This window comes from Gigantopelta aegis, chromosome 3, assembly GCF_016097555.1.
Source record: "Gigantopelta aegis isolate Gae_Host chromosome 3, Gae_host_genome, whole genome shotgun sequence".
NCBI lineage: Eukaryota > Metazoa > Mollusca > Gastropoda > Neomphalida > Peltospiridae > Gigantopelta > Gigantopelta aegis.
In genome coordinates this window covers 18468765-18484154 of record NC_054701.1, presented here as the reverse complement: position 1 = coordinate 18484154, position 15390 = coordinate 18468765, and positions in this window count along the sequence as shown.

Here is a 15390-nt window from a genome sequence, read left to right as displayed (position 1 = left end):
GCCATCTAAGAAAAAAATACCGTCTCTGGGAGTTGTGGTAATATCACATGATAGGTGAGGTACCACGTTATGTCCCCAGGCGATATTCGCAGTCTCTGAGATTTTTGAATAAATAGATAGGATTTTAGATATATCGAGGAGAAACATTGGAAGGCTCCCGGGGAACGTAGTCCGACTGGACTGGTAAATATATTTTTCTGCTCTGTTGTATAACCGTGATGTGATTGATGTGACTTTAAATATTTTAATACTGTATTATACCAATATTATTTAGACAGTGTCTCCGGTAATCTGACGAAGTAAATTGTAGGCTTCACTGTTCTAAAATTATTAAAGCTTAGCCAGTCATCCTAGAGGACCTAGGTAAACTGTAGGTTATTGTCTTTATTGTGATAGGTACCAGTATTAATTCTGTCTTACAAGGTTACTGAATGAGTAGTTAAGGGTTAATTAAAAATTAACCAGTTAGCAACAGAGTTGTAATTCCTTTATTAATTAAGTTCTGTGGGTGTTGTATCACGGTGAAGTTATTAGAATATTGTGTAAACTAGACACCTAGTGATTAACTAATTAAGTGATTAGTTCTGGGTTGTTATTATTTGTTGTTGTTAATTAACTGCTGCGGCAAGTACATTTGTCAGCGTAGTGTTAATACAGATTCCAAAGTGTATTGTGTTTTGTTGTGTTTTCTAGTGAACTAAACATGCTATATATATATATATATATATAATATATATATATATATATATATATATATATATATATATATATATATATATATATATATATTTATATAAGATCTTATCTCTGATTATACCTAGAGCCGAGCCACTCGGGTATTAGACTGCCCAATACAGAGAGATCTAATAGATATTCAGTTAGGAGAGATATTTGGATAATTGTGTTTTATTCAGTTACGGGTATTATAGGATCCCCGTGACACACTGCCAAACAGCTACACAGAGTTGCAAACAAAACACTACACTGGTTTACATGGATTACAAAAAATATTGTGGGTAGAATTATAGAAACACATGGTGACAAGGTTTCAGGACAGCATATTTTGCCCGAAAATCTCTATTGCTTTTGTCCGAATTTAAGGATTTGCTTTAGTACACTACTCCCGCCCCCACTCCTGCCTCGTACACGTATGTGTGGAAGAACAAAGTTTCTCCGTTCCTCATCCGTCAGGGCTGTAACACGACCATCCGAGAAATGTTGAGGTTAGTGTCGTGCCTGGCATTTATTACTGTCTGTCGAATGTGTTGTGAAGACATGTTGAGGTTAGTGTCGTGCCTGGTATTTGTGACTGTCTGCCGAATGTGTTGTGAAGACATGTTGAGGTTAGTGTCGTGCCTGGCATTTGTGACTGTCTGCCGAATGTGTTGTGAAGACATGTTGAGGTTAGTGTCGTGCCAGGCATTTGTGACTGTCTGCCGAATGTGTTGTGAAGACATGTTGAGGTTAGTGTCGTGCCTGGCATTTGTGACTGTCTGCCGAATGTGTTGTGAAGACATCTTGAGGTTAGTGTTGTGCCTGACATTTGTGATCGCCTGTCGAATGTGTTGTGAAGACATGTTGAGGTTAGTGTCGTGCCTGGCATTTGTGACTGTCTGTCGAATGTGTTGTGAAGACATGTTGAGGTTAGTGTTGTGTCTGGCATTTGTGACTGCCTGTCGAATGTGCTGTGACTGATAATGGTGGAATTATGACAATCAAACCTGACATTTGCCGATTGGATAAATCAGCCCTGAGCACCCTCACAGCTCTTTCCCTTTCAACATTATCGAACGTAAACCAGCTAACTGACAGTATTCAAATACAATTACTTCCACTCATAATTTTAAAAATAAATCTTATTTTGTACTATAATTAGTGCTATGCATGCGAAATCCAGTATCACAACTAACTATACACTGTTATAGTTAAAGGTTAGTTTGTACTATAACTAGTGCTATGCATGCGAAATCCAGTATCACAACTAACTATACACTGTTATAGTTAAAGGTTAGTTTGTACTATAACTAGTGCTATGCATGCGAAATCCAGTATCACAACTAACTATACACAGTTATAGTTAAAGGTTATTTTGTTTTACGACACCACATAGATTTAGTAATCATCGACTATTGCATGTCAAGCATTTGGTAATTTTGACATATAGTCTTAGAGATAACACAACCTACATTTTCTCATTAGTAGTAAGAGGCATTTTATATGCACAATCCCAGAGATATGATAGCACATGCCACGATCTTTGATATACCAGTCGTGGTGCACTGCCTGGAATGAGAAACGGCCAAATGGGCCCACCGAGGACAGCGCACTGATGCACGTGCTTCAATTTTCAAACAACATTTTCTATAACTTGTCCCAAATGACTAGGGAGTGATGCGTTATTAATGAGTTTCAGCATAAAGTAATAGTACACAATATCAGGAAATACGCAGTAACTGTGTAATGGATAGCGCTAAATATAAAGATTTTTTTTAAATAACCAGATGTAAACTGACATACGATATAAATTAGTGACAGATAAAATGCTGACAAAACAGTAATTAAATCTGTAAAGAGCTGATGCAGATCCCTGAACGCAAAAAAAAAAGAATGAAGAAAACAAAACAAAAGTAAGATAAGGAAAGAAAAATCCCCAAGTACACACACACACACACACACACACACACACACACACACACACACACACAAACTAAAAAACCCCACAACAACAAACAAACAAACATACAAAACAAACAAGAGGCCCATGGGCCTAAATGGTCACCTAAGTATATTACTGACCCCAGCTAATAAGACTCATGGAGTGCATAACATCCATTTTCCTGGGGTGCGGGCCGAATGGCCGAATTCATGATTTTGTTGCTTCATGGGTGTGACGGTACATGCTCTTAATTTCGTTTCGCCTGTGGCGATATTAATTGTTTTAGAAGGCCGTGTGCAGTTCCAAATGCACTTAGCCCAGGTGGGCAACTTTGTTACGTGATACCTCTGCGCGACGGCCGTGTGCAGTTTCTAATACACACCCAGCCAGTTGCGGAGGCCATGTGGCCAGTAGTTACGTAATACCTCCGCGCGACCATGGAATCTCTAGCGAACTGGCGACATTAAGTCTGACGATCTGAGAAAAAAAAATACCGCTTGGTCGCGGTGGAAATAGCACTTGTAGGGTTCGGTGCCGCGATGTACCCTCAGGTGATATTCGCTGTCTCTGAGAGTTTTGAATAAATAGCTAGGATTTAGATATATCGAGGAGAAACGATTGGAAGTATCCAGGGGAAACGGACGTCGTCCACTGAACGATCTATATAAGTTCAGTCCGGACGTGGTAAATATATTTTTCTGCTCTGTGTATAACCTTGATGTGATTGATGTGACTTTAAATATTTTAATACTGTATTATACCAATATTATTTAGACGGTGCTGCCGGTCATCTGACGAAGTAATCTGTAGGCTCACTGTCCTAAATAATTATAAAAAGCTTAACCAGTCATCCTAGAGGACCTAGGTAAACTGTAGGTTACTGTCTTTATTGTGATAGGTACCAGTATTAATTCTGTGTTACAAGGTTACTGAATGTGTAGTTCAGGGTTAATTAAAAATTAACCAGTTAGGAATAGAGTTGAAATTCCTTTATTTATTCAGTTCCCCTGGCAGCGTTCCTTTATTATCGCACGTGTGTGTGTTAGCGTTTCTCAATTATCACACGTGTGTGTGTTGTGTCACGGTGAAGTGATTAGCTTATTGTGTAAACTAGACACCTAGAGATTAACTAATTAAGTGATCAGTTCTGGGTTGTTATTATTTATTGTTGTTAATTAACTACTGCGGCTGTACATTTGTTAGCGTAGGTTAATACAGATTCCAAAGTGTATTGTGTTTTTGTTGTGTTTTCTAGTGAACTACACGTGCTATATTATATATACTTTATATAAGATCTTATCTCTGATTATACCTAGACGAGCCACACGCGGGTAAATAACTGCCCGTTACAGAGAGATCTAATAGATATACAGTTAGGAGAGATATTTGGATAATCGTGTTTCATTCAGTTACGGGTATTATAGGATCCCCGTGACAGGAGTAGAAAATTGGGGGCTTGTCCGGGATCTGAAACGGGACATGCATTTTTAAAAAATTATTGTTTGTAAATGGGGGCTTTATAAATAATTTTTACAAATTACCAGAAGTAGCAACGTTGTTTACTAGAAAATTAATTAATAATAAGTGCGTCATATCTAAACATGGATAAGAATTTACTGGATATGCCTACGCTCAGTGTAGTGGAGATTAAGCGAGCACGTAAGGCCGAGTTAGTTGAAATCGCGGGTGAGCGAGAAATTGATTTAACGTCAGTTAAAATCTTAGGAGATATAAGGACAATTATTATCCAGGATGTTATTGCTGATAGTCCTGTTATGGAAGACAGTGAGATTGTTCCAGAGATAGAGATAAATGAGTTAAGTGTGGAACAACAATTAGCTTTTAAAAAGCTTGAGTACGATAGAGAAGATAAAGAGAGGGATAGAGAGAGAGAGAAAGAGAAGAGAGGGATAGAGAGAAAGAAGATAGAGATAGAGAAGATAGACTGAGGGATAGAGAGAGAGAGAGAGAGAGAGAGAGAGAGAGAGAGAGAGAGAGAGAGAGAGAGAGAGAGAGAGAGAGAGAGAGAGAGAGAGAGAGAGAGAAGAGAGGGATAGAGAAGATAGAGATAGAGAATTCCAGTTAGCAAAATTAAGGGTGGAACATGAGTTAAAGTTGAATACTGAAGAAGTTAGACGTGAGACAGGAAATAGTTTTAACATGTCGGAGGCTTATTTGATGCCTGTATTTGATGACCAGGAGGTAGATATGTTCTTCCAACTTTTTGAACGGGCCGCTAAGCAGCTAAATTGGCCGCAGTCTAAGTGGACATTGTTAGCCATGTCTAAGTTTAAGGGGAAGGCTAGTGTAGCTTATAATTCAATGAGTGATGAGCGAGCAAGTCAGTACGACCTAGTTACGGCTGCAGTGTTGAGGGCGTATGAATTACGACCTGAGGATTATCGTTTACGGTATAGCGAGTTGAGAAAAACGCAGGGTATAGTGAGTTTGTGGCTAAGAAAGCAGGGATGTTTGATAAATGGGTGGTGTCTCATCAGGTAGAGTCATATACCGAGTTACGGGAGTTGTTGATCTTACAGGACATTAAGAATGGATTACCAGTTTCCTTACGTATTCATTTAGATGATCGTGATGTCAAAAAGATAGAGGATGCAGGCATAGTGGCAGATGATTACGTGTTAATACACAAAGCTCAGGCAGTACACGGTAGCTCCTTACAACAGGGTGATAAGAAGAAATTTCAGCCAGGTTTTTCCCGGGAAAGTAACTATCGGGGAGAGTCATCTAGTTGGTCAGCTAGTCAGGCAAGGAATGCACCTGGTGGGCAAAGTAAGGATAAACCTGCATTATCAGCCAATGCACGAACTTTTCGTCCACATTGATAATGCGCAAGTTGTCGGTTTAGTGAGGTCAGCTCCGTTAGCGAGTGAGTTAATGGGTAGTCCTATGGCAGAGAAAGTAAACCCGTATGTGTCCACTGGTATGGTTTGTGATGTGAAACAAGAATTGAGTCCTAAGGCAATATCAGTCTATAGAGATACCGGGTGTAGTCAGTCGCTGATCACGTCGGAGTGTTTAGCTGGTATTAAGAATTCAGATACAGGACGTAGTTTGGCTTTAACCTCAGTTACTGGAGAAAAAATGGTTGTCCGGTTACATACGGTTTTCTTGTGTTCTAAGTTTGTGACGTTATGGGTGTTGTGAAGGACTTGCCTTTTGAAAACATTGGAGTTTTGTTGGGTGATGATTTGTCTAGTCAGTGTTGTCAGCCGAAATGTGACCAATTGTTAATTAAAGACAGCTCTTTACCAATAGAGGAGAGTGAGGTTGATGAGATTAGATATCCTGCGTGTGTAATGACTAGGGCTATGGCCAGTAGGTTAGCACGAGACCCAGAGGATATTTGTGATTTGTCTGATACGTGTGTGAGCCATGAAATTGGAGTGGATGAGGTTATCAGTAAAATGGTAGATAAGTCAACTGAGGAATTAAATGTGGTGGAACTTGATCTCCCGCAGAGGGGAAATGAACCAGTTGTGTTTGATAGGGGGAACTTACCTTGTAATAGACAAGAGTTAATCCTAGAGCAGGGGGCTGATCCAAGTTTGTTGGCAGCTCGCACTACATTGTTAACTGAGGGTGAGATGGAGGATCAGATGTCAGGTTATGTTATGGACAAAGGAGTATTAATGGATAAGAGAGTTAGAGATAGGAAGGCTAGGAAGCAACTGAGCCATGCTCAGAGCAAAATAAAATCAGTGTTTGATAGAAAGGATAGGAAGCAACTAAGCCATGCTCAGAGCAAAATAAAATCAGTGTTTGATAGGAAGGCTAAGAGTCGGGAATTTAAACCAGGGGATAAGGTGCTGCTGTACCTTCCCATTAAACGGGGTTCATTGCAGAACAGGTATTTCGGGCCCTATGTTGTGCACAAACGGGTTAATGAGACAGGGTATGTGATAAACACTCCTGATAGGGTTAGGAAAAGTAGGTATTGTCACATCAATTTGCTAAAAGGTTATTTTGACAGACTGCCGATAGTTCCAGTGCTACCTGTCCAAATTGAGAGTCACTCAATTTCCTGTGATGACGTCAAGACTGCAGAGAGAAAATTAACCAACAGCCAGATTCTAGCAGACTTGAACCCCCAGCGAGAAAAGTTGACTACGCTGATACAAGGCAATGTTTCCATTTGTCAGGACCTTCCAATGGTTACCAATACCTTAAGCCAAGATGTGCGCTTGGAACCCAACGCTACACCGATTCGACAGCATGCCTATCGGAGAAAACCTAGAAAACGTGCGACACTGAAAAAGAAAGAAACGAAGTTCCAGTGGTCAGGTGAATGCGAGAAGTCATTCAACCGTCTCAAGCAGATGCGCTACTCGTCTCCCGTGATGGCAGCATCAGACTACCGAATGCCTTTCAAGCTAGCTGTGGATGCCAGCGACGTGGGAGCTGGAGCTGTGCTGTTCCAGGAAGACGAAAATGGACTGGACCATCCTGTAAGTTTCTTCTCCAAAAAGTTTGACAAACACCAGGTGAATTATTCCACTATAGAGAAGGAAGCTTTGGCCATGGTACAAGCTCTGAAGCATTTTCAGATCTACGTGAAATCGGCAGTGCATCAAGTGGTGGTCTTTACTGATCATAATCTGCTTACTTTCATTCACAGAATGAAAGCCACCAACCAGAGAGTTTTGAGATGGAGTCTTCTTCTGCAAGAATTCCCTATTACCATCGAACATATCAAGGGCACATCCAATGTAATCGCTGATGCCCTGTCCCGAAGTTGAACGTTATGATAATGTGTTGACATTCTTGAATTCTGTTTTGTTTTTATATATTTTATTTGTATACCAGGGACTCAGAGACTACTGTGATTACTGGTAGTCAGCTTATTATTACATGTGTTATAAATGCCCGGATGCGTCGGTTGACGCACTTTCGTTTTAATGTAGTATATTTCCCTATTCCTAGAGTTGAGGAAATATCCTTTTTGAGGTGGGGGTGTGTGACGGTACATGCTCTTAATTTCGTTTCGCCTGTGGCGATATTAATTGTTTTAGAAGGCCGTGTGCAGTTCCAAATGCACTTAGCCCAGGTGGGCAACTTTGTTACGTGATACCTCTGCGCGACGGCCGTGTGCCGTTTCTAATACAGACCCAGCCAGGTGCGGAGGCCATGTGGCCAGTAGTTACGTAATACCTCCGCGCGACCATGGAATCTTCAGCGAACTGGCGACATTAAAGTCTGACGATCTGAGAAAAAAAATATATCGAGGAGAAACGATTGGAAGTATCCAGGGGAAACGGACGTCGTCCACTGAACGATCTATATAAGTTCAGTCCGGACGTGGTAAATATATTTTTCTGCTCTGTGTATAACCTTGATGTGATTGATGTGACTTTAAATATTTTAATACTGTATTATACCAATATTATTTAGACGGTGCTGCCGGTCATCTGACGCAGTAATCTGTAGGCTCACTGTCCTAAATAATTATAAAAAGCTTAACCAGTCATCCTAGATGACCTAGGTAAACTGTAGGTTATTGTCTTTATTGTGATAGGTACCAGTATTAATTCTGTGTTACAAGGTTACTGAATGAGTAGTTAAGGGTTAATTAAAAATTAACCAGTTAGGAATAGAGTTGAAATTCTCAATTATCACACGTGTGGGTGTTGTGTCACGGTGAAGTGATTAGCATATTGTGTAAACTAGACACCTAGAGATTAACTAATTAAGTGATCAGTTCTGGGTTGTTATTATTTATTGTTGTTAATTAACTACTGCGGCTGTACATTTGTCAGCGTAGGTTAATACAGATTCCAAAGTGTATTGTGTTTTTGTTGTGTTTTCTAGTGAACTACACGTGCTATATTATATATACTTTATATAAGATCTTATCTCTGATCATACCTAGACGAGCCACACGCGGCTAAATAACTGCCCGTTAACGAGAGATCTAATAGATATACAGTTAGGAGAGATATTTGCATAATCGTGTTTCATTCAGTTACGGGTATTATAGGATCCCCGTGACAATGGGTAAAAGAAGCCTGTAGTGCCCTGTATTGTAATAAATTACCTGAATTGTAATACTGACTTGAAGTGTAATAAAAACTGCCATGAATTGTAATAAACTAGCTGACTTGAATTGTAACAAAGAATTGCCCTGATTTGTAATAACCAGAGCTGACTTGAATTATAATAACCAGAGCTGACTTGAATTGTAATAAGATACCGACTTGAATTGTAATAAAACTGCCCTGAATTGTAATAAATTAACTGACTTGAAATGTAATAACACAAAAATGGAAAGGAACGTGTGCTTGAACGACACCACACCGCATTTCTTCAATTTGAGGCTGATGAGTTTATTGTATTTAAGACAATCATTACTGCCACATAGGCTTCTCCTTTCGACTCAGCAAATAGGTGTGTTACTAGAGCTCACAAACAACGTATACCACAATGGTTTATATACCAGCTGTGGAACAGGTGTATATCTAGCCTAGTTGTAGGGCGATCAATCGAGGTTCTTTTGAGTTATGTGATCGAGCCTCCTCGGTGGACTCTTTGGGTTTTTCTCGTCCCAACCAGTAACCATGCTTGTTATATATTAAATACCGTGCTAGTTGATATTATGTCTGTGCATATAAAGATTATTTGTTGTTTTCTGGTAGAAATATCTAATGTAGTTGGGGCAGATTTCTTCCCTCACTATCTAGACCAAGTGTCACGGTCATATGTTAGACACCAAACAGCCGTAATTTAAAATGTGCTCAGGTATTGTAAAACAAACAATTCCAGAATGGCAGCTTCTCGTAATTTTAAAAAATCGAAATACATATCATGTTGCCATATCTACATGCCATGATGCTGCTGAAGTCTTCAGACCTTGAAGAAAGTCTGGAATATTTGCAATTCCTTTTCCTCTTTTGTAATGGGGTTAGAGTTTTTAACACAGGGTACTGAGGGTAACATTAAATACTCTTAAATCTTGCCAATTAATATATGTATAGCATGTGTGACATTCTAATTTTGTATAAATCGTTGTACGGAAAGTGCTGTCCAAACTGTGTCAAAATGGACAAAATGCAGTGTTTAATTTCAAAATATTTCCAAACCCAATCCCTCTAATACGGCAACTTATGGTCTGTGATGTTTTTAGTATGTACCTCAATTTATTTTCTGCCAGAAAGCCTAATTATTAATGTCGCAGTTGACAAAAAACAAAACAACAACACGTAAATATGTATGAAAAAAAACCCCGTGTAATAAGGAAGAGAATAGTTTATTAATGAACGGTTTGACGAAAATCGGATTATTAAAATATATACAGGCACGGGATTTAAGCTCAGTCGGCAGAGCTCTCACCTTAGGTGTTTGGGTCGCAGGATCGAACCTACTCGATGGAGCTGGCTATCACTGGACATGTTTCGTTCCAACCTGTGCAAAACGACTGGTATATATCAAAGGGCGTGTTATGTAGTACCTCGTCTGCGATTAAGTGCATATAAAAGACCACATATTCCTTATTCAGTAGGAGTAGCCCATAAAGTGGCGGAATCAGATTTCTATTCTCATTGTTTTGTGGTTCTTAACCATATGCTCGACGCCATGTTACTGTAATAAAATGAGTTGAATGCATCTTTAAATAAAGCATTTCTTCTTCTTAAAGTATTAACTGATTTAATTTTAGTCATGTGTGTATGTGTGATTGTGTGTATGTATGTATGTATTGATGTATGCATATCTATATATTGTATGTATGTCGAGGTTGACGATTACATACATAGATATTAACGCACTGGCGCAGGGGATAATTAAATCCTTTCTGGCCTCACAAATTGTCCCATGCCGTTGCTGGGACTTGACCCTGTGACAACCAAATCGCCTGCAAATTGCAGATATGCCACGATATCTTCTGAGCTATTGAGGTATCCCTAAAAAAAGGATGCTATTTAACTCAGCTATATGCATACCCCCCCCCCCCCCCCCCCCCCCCCAACATACATACATACATACGCAAATTCCAACAAACTAATCCCGATAACATGCTAATATTTAAGGGAAGATACCAAGTTTAATTAAAAATGGCCCGTGTATACACTACAATAAATGGCACACATTTTAGTTTATGTTATCTAGTGCTGTAAAACATAATTTCTGTTATGCTATTATTAACTGAATAAATAATTTTAAAAATATATATATTTTAAGACAATGTTTAAGAGTAAGACAACATGGCTCATTAATGTGCAGTGTGTAGATCCCGCCCCGACATGATTAAAGGCAACAAAGATACTAAGATAGAAAACATGCTGCCTCCACTCCTTGTGATACTCTTAGCGATTAACAGCAAGGGATCTTTTATATACACCATCATATAGACAGGATAATACATACCATACCAGTTGTGGAGCAATGACTGGAATGACAAATAGCCCAGTGGGTCCACAGACGTATTTGCTGATAGTCAAAAGGAGAAGCCTATGTGGCAGTAATGATTGTCTTAAATACAATAAACTCAACAGTCTCAAATTGAAGAAATACAGCGCAGTGTCGTTAAGCACACGTTCCTTTCCATTTTGGGTTATTACAATTCAAGTCGATATCTTATTACAATTCAAGGCAGCTCTGGTTATTACCAATTAGGGCAATTCTTTGATACAATTCAAGTCAGCTAGTTTATTACAATTCAGGGGAGTTTTATTACATTTCAAGTCAGTATTACAATTCAGGGCCGTTTTTATTACAATTCAAGGCAGGTATTACAATTCAGGTAATTTATTACAATTCAGAACACTACAAAGCTTCGCATCAAATTTAGTCGCACATGGGTTGGTAGTTGTGAAGAACTTACAGTTTAAATGCATTTCTCTACTACAGGCATACAATTGTAGTAAACTTCACCTCTCCCCAGTCACACACAGGAGACCCAACATTAAAAAAACACAAACAAAACCCCCAAAAAACACATTAATGAGATCCACAACTTTAAAGGAATGCTCACGCAAGGCTTTTGGACTGGTATGCATATTCAAAGATATATAATGCACATTATTGCTTAATATCAACAAGTGTAATTTATTGACTTAATAAAACAGTTAAATGTGACGACTATTATATATAACGGGCGCAGCCATTTTGCACCATCCCAGTGAATACGCCCTCTGGCGAGCCAGTGGTTACGTAATATTTAACGTGTCACGTCAGTAATTAGTCTTAGAACTGAAGAAACAGACGTACCTGTTGTTTGCGGATGCATCGCAATGTTCTGTAATACTATCCATCCCAGTAAGCCAGCAATAAGTATATATTATTTTTCAACACAAAATAAACCACCATTGTCAAAGTGTCGAAATAACTGTATCATGTTTTGTCCATGCATAGGTGATCGATGTCATCAGCGCTCTGACAGTTACTTCGATTTTTAAACAAGTTTATGTTGTTTTAAAACGTTACTAGGTGTTTTAAAATCGTTTTAAGGTCTTTATGGTACTGCCTTTTATTGGTTAGCCCCAAATACTTGCTCTTGATGAAGATTTTCAGTGGATTTCAATTCGTCTCAGAACTTTGTTGAATCAGTAATGGCAGAGTCGGTAATGGCGATCCCAGTGGCGACATTTACTGAAACAAATGACCAGGGTCTGAAATCGAAAGACCGAAAATGAAGTGAAAGGGGAAAAACCCCAGAGGTGAGTCCGCACATAATTCACAAACAATAACAAATATAAAAGTGAACTTTGTACCCGATGGCGATCTTGAACGCCATCACAGTTATGACTGAACATTTTGATAAGCATCTTGATTCCGTAGAGGAGAAACTTAAATAAAATTAAAACTTTGATAGATTTGGAAATTCAGGGAGTAAGAACGGAATTTACTGAACAAATTAACAGTGTGCATACATGTGGCATCAATAAACGTGTAGATATGGACATTAAGCATTTAAAACGTCAGAGCTCAAATGAAAACTCTGATAATTCTATACAGCTGAATATAGTCATAAGGATTTGTCGGAGTCGGTTAACGAAAACGTAAAATCAAACTTGAAAGGCATTTTAAAAGACGGTATGAAGCTTAGGGATGTCGAAAGTGCGGACCGTAAGGCGTCTAGGAACACAAAATACCCGATCGTAATTGTAGCAACGTGTCGATCTGCAGACGAAAAATATAAACGTTTATCCGAAAAGAAAAATCTCAATTCTTTGATAAATTTCTGGGACATTTATATTTCAGCAGATAAAAATGTGAAACAGAGAAACTTGGAATCTATAGACCGTCAGCTGCCAATACACTCCCCACCGTATCCCCTGAGGGGGATTTGCTACTATGTGGGTCTGAAAGCTTGTTCAATTTGACACTGATTGCCCTCTGGCAACGGGTTATTTCAGAAGTTACAGGCTGTAATGTAGCCTACCCCCGGGAAGCAAGTGGCTTAAAGCATTGTGATACTTTATAGTCTGGCAGACAATAGTAGAACCTGGAAAGTTTGCTTCTTTTTTTTTTTAAATTCTCTTGTGTAGGAATAGGTGTCCCTTTTTGTAATATGCCTGATAAACCAAGGATATCTTCGTGTATTTTAATCAATTCAAGATGGTGTCTAAGATGGCCACTATTTCAAGTCATTCGTTTTAACTGCCTTCATATTAAACCTATAATGATAAATATGATGTCTGGTCATAGGTTTTGGGGGTCAAAGGACCTATTTAAACTATTTTCAAGACTGGTTAGGGAGTACATTATAGGAAATTCAAGATGGCACAACTACGGCTGTCAATTTATGTTTTGGATACAACTCGCTTCACATTCAACCTGTGGCACCTGCTAATTTTGATGTGTAGTCACAGGTTTCAGGGGTCAGTTATTTCATTTAAAACATGTACAAATTTGGTTAGTGGTTACATAATAGGAAATCCAAGATGGCCACCAATATGGCTAACACTTTATGTTTTGGATATAACTTGCTTCACATTAAATCCAGGGTGACTAGTCATGGGTTTTGAAGGGCAAGATATCCATATATCCATCTAGAAGTTTGGAATGCTTTACATCATCTAAAGTTCAAGATGGTTGTATATACAGATCCAGCTCTAGTTTCAAGAGAAATATTTATTACATATTTACATAAAAACGGTTTCACTTCTTGATGCGGTCACTACAACTTACTTTTAAACCTCAAAGCTAATGTCATCACAACTATAAACATGCACATCATCGACTACACTGATACGTTTATCGGGTACGTTGTTCATTAAGCTCTTCATCCTCAAGACTAGGTTCACACAATATATCAACCAGTTCTGTGGGAAGAATATTTCCCTGTGTCCACTCTATTTCCAGTCCTGACTGAGCTGCTTTGCATCCTTTTCCAACTTGGGAGGTCAGGTTTTGCAATATTTGCTGTTTTCCAAACTAGTGTGTGATAATTGGCACGTTCTGTGTACAGCCTGAGGGAAGATACGGTGGGAGATGATTCAATTCTGTCCCATCAGAAGCCGAGAAAGGTTGATCATGTGCTGTCTAAAACATTTCACAGCATATGTCCAGGCACAGCTTGTCCACACATTTATACTTTGGCCGTCTGTACAAACAGCACAGAAAGTATTTAAGTTTGATATGTGGACTTTCTTCCAACTGCTGTGTCCATGGGCCTTTCAACAAGAGTGTTTCTGTTCCCCTTCGAGTTCGTTCGGATGCTTTGATGGCACATTTGAGATAGGTATTAGTGACAAAATCCACCCTTGTTGATAGAGAGAGAACTGTCTGTGCTAGGTCACCAAAACTCCCAGGAATTCCAACAAGAGATTTGAGGTATGCCAAGTGCCCATGGAACTGGACGCATAATGTTATTTTATACTGACAATAGGAGAAGCTGTGCTGTGATTTGCACTGCCGTATTTGCAGATGAACGCAACTTTGTGTGCTTTTGAAGGGAAAAGAATGTCTTCAGATAATTTGTTTCGTTTGAGAATAAAAGCTTGATGATTTCTGACACGAACAAGATCAGTTAATGGATAACTATTTAAGGATGCATCCTTATTGGCTGGAATATTTAAAATGAAAATACAGGAAAATACAGGAAAATACAGGGAAGACAACAGCAAATGAAAATATTTCTTTTAAGAAGGCAATGTTTTGCAGATATTCTGACTAACCTCCTCTAAACATGACCCTAACCATTAAGGATATTTTTAAGCCATGAAAAGAAAAAGTTTGTTTTGTTTAGTGGCACCACCATAGCACACTGATTTATTAATCAGTAACTACCTGATGTTAAATGATTAATAATTTTGACCTGTTGTCTTAGTGGAAACCTGTTGTATTTTCTAATAGCAGCAAAGGATTTTTTATATCCACATGTCCATAGATAGCACAGCACATACCAGTTGTGGGGCATTGGCTGTGACAGTGGGGGTGGGGGATCCAATCAGAGGATAGGTTCACGATCCTACAACTAGAGAACCTCAAGCCATTGCTATTCCAATTGAGCTAGATCCCACCTTTCTCAAGCAATGAAGACAACGTACATGTATAATACTTAGTTCGAGTTTTCAGATATACATGTAGGCCCATACAAATTCACGTGGCATCGATCAGTCGCACCCAACCATTTAGTTTGTAGATTACCTATCGATGTTAGATCCAGCAAATATCTTATACATGGTATATACAGGGTTTCATGAAGTGTCAAAGTTAACAGGATTATAGTTTATTTTTGACATCATTGTTTCTTCTAATTTCAATTCATGAGACATCAT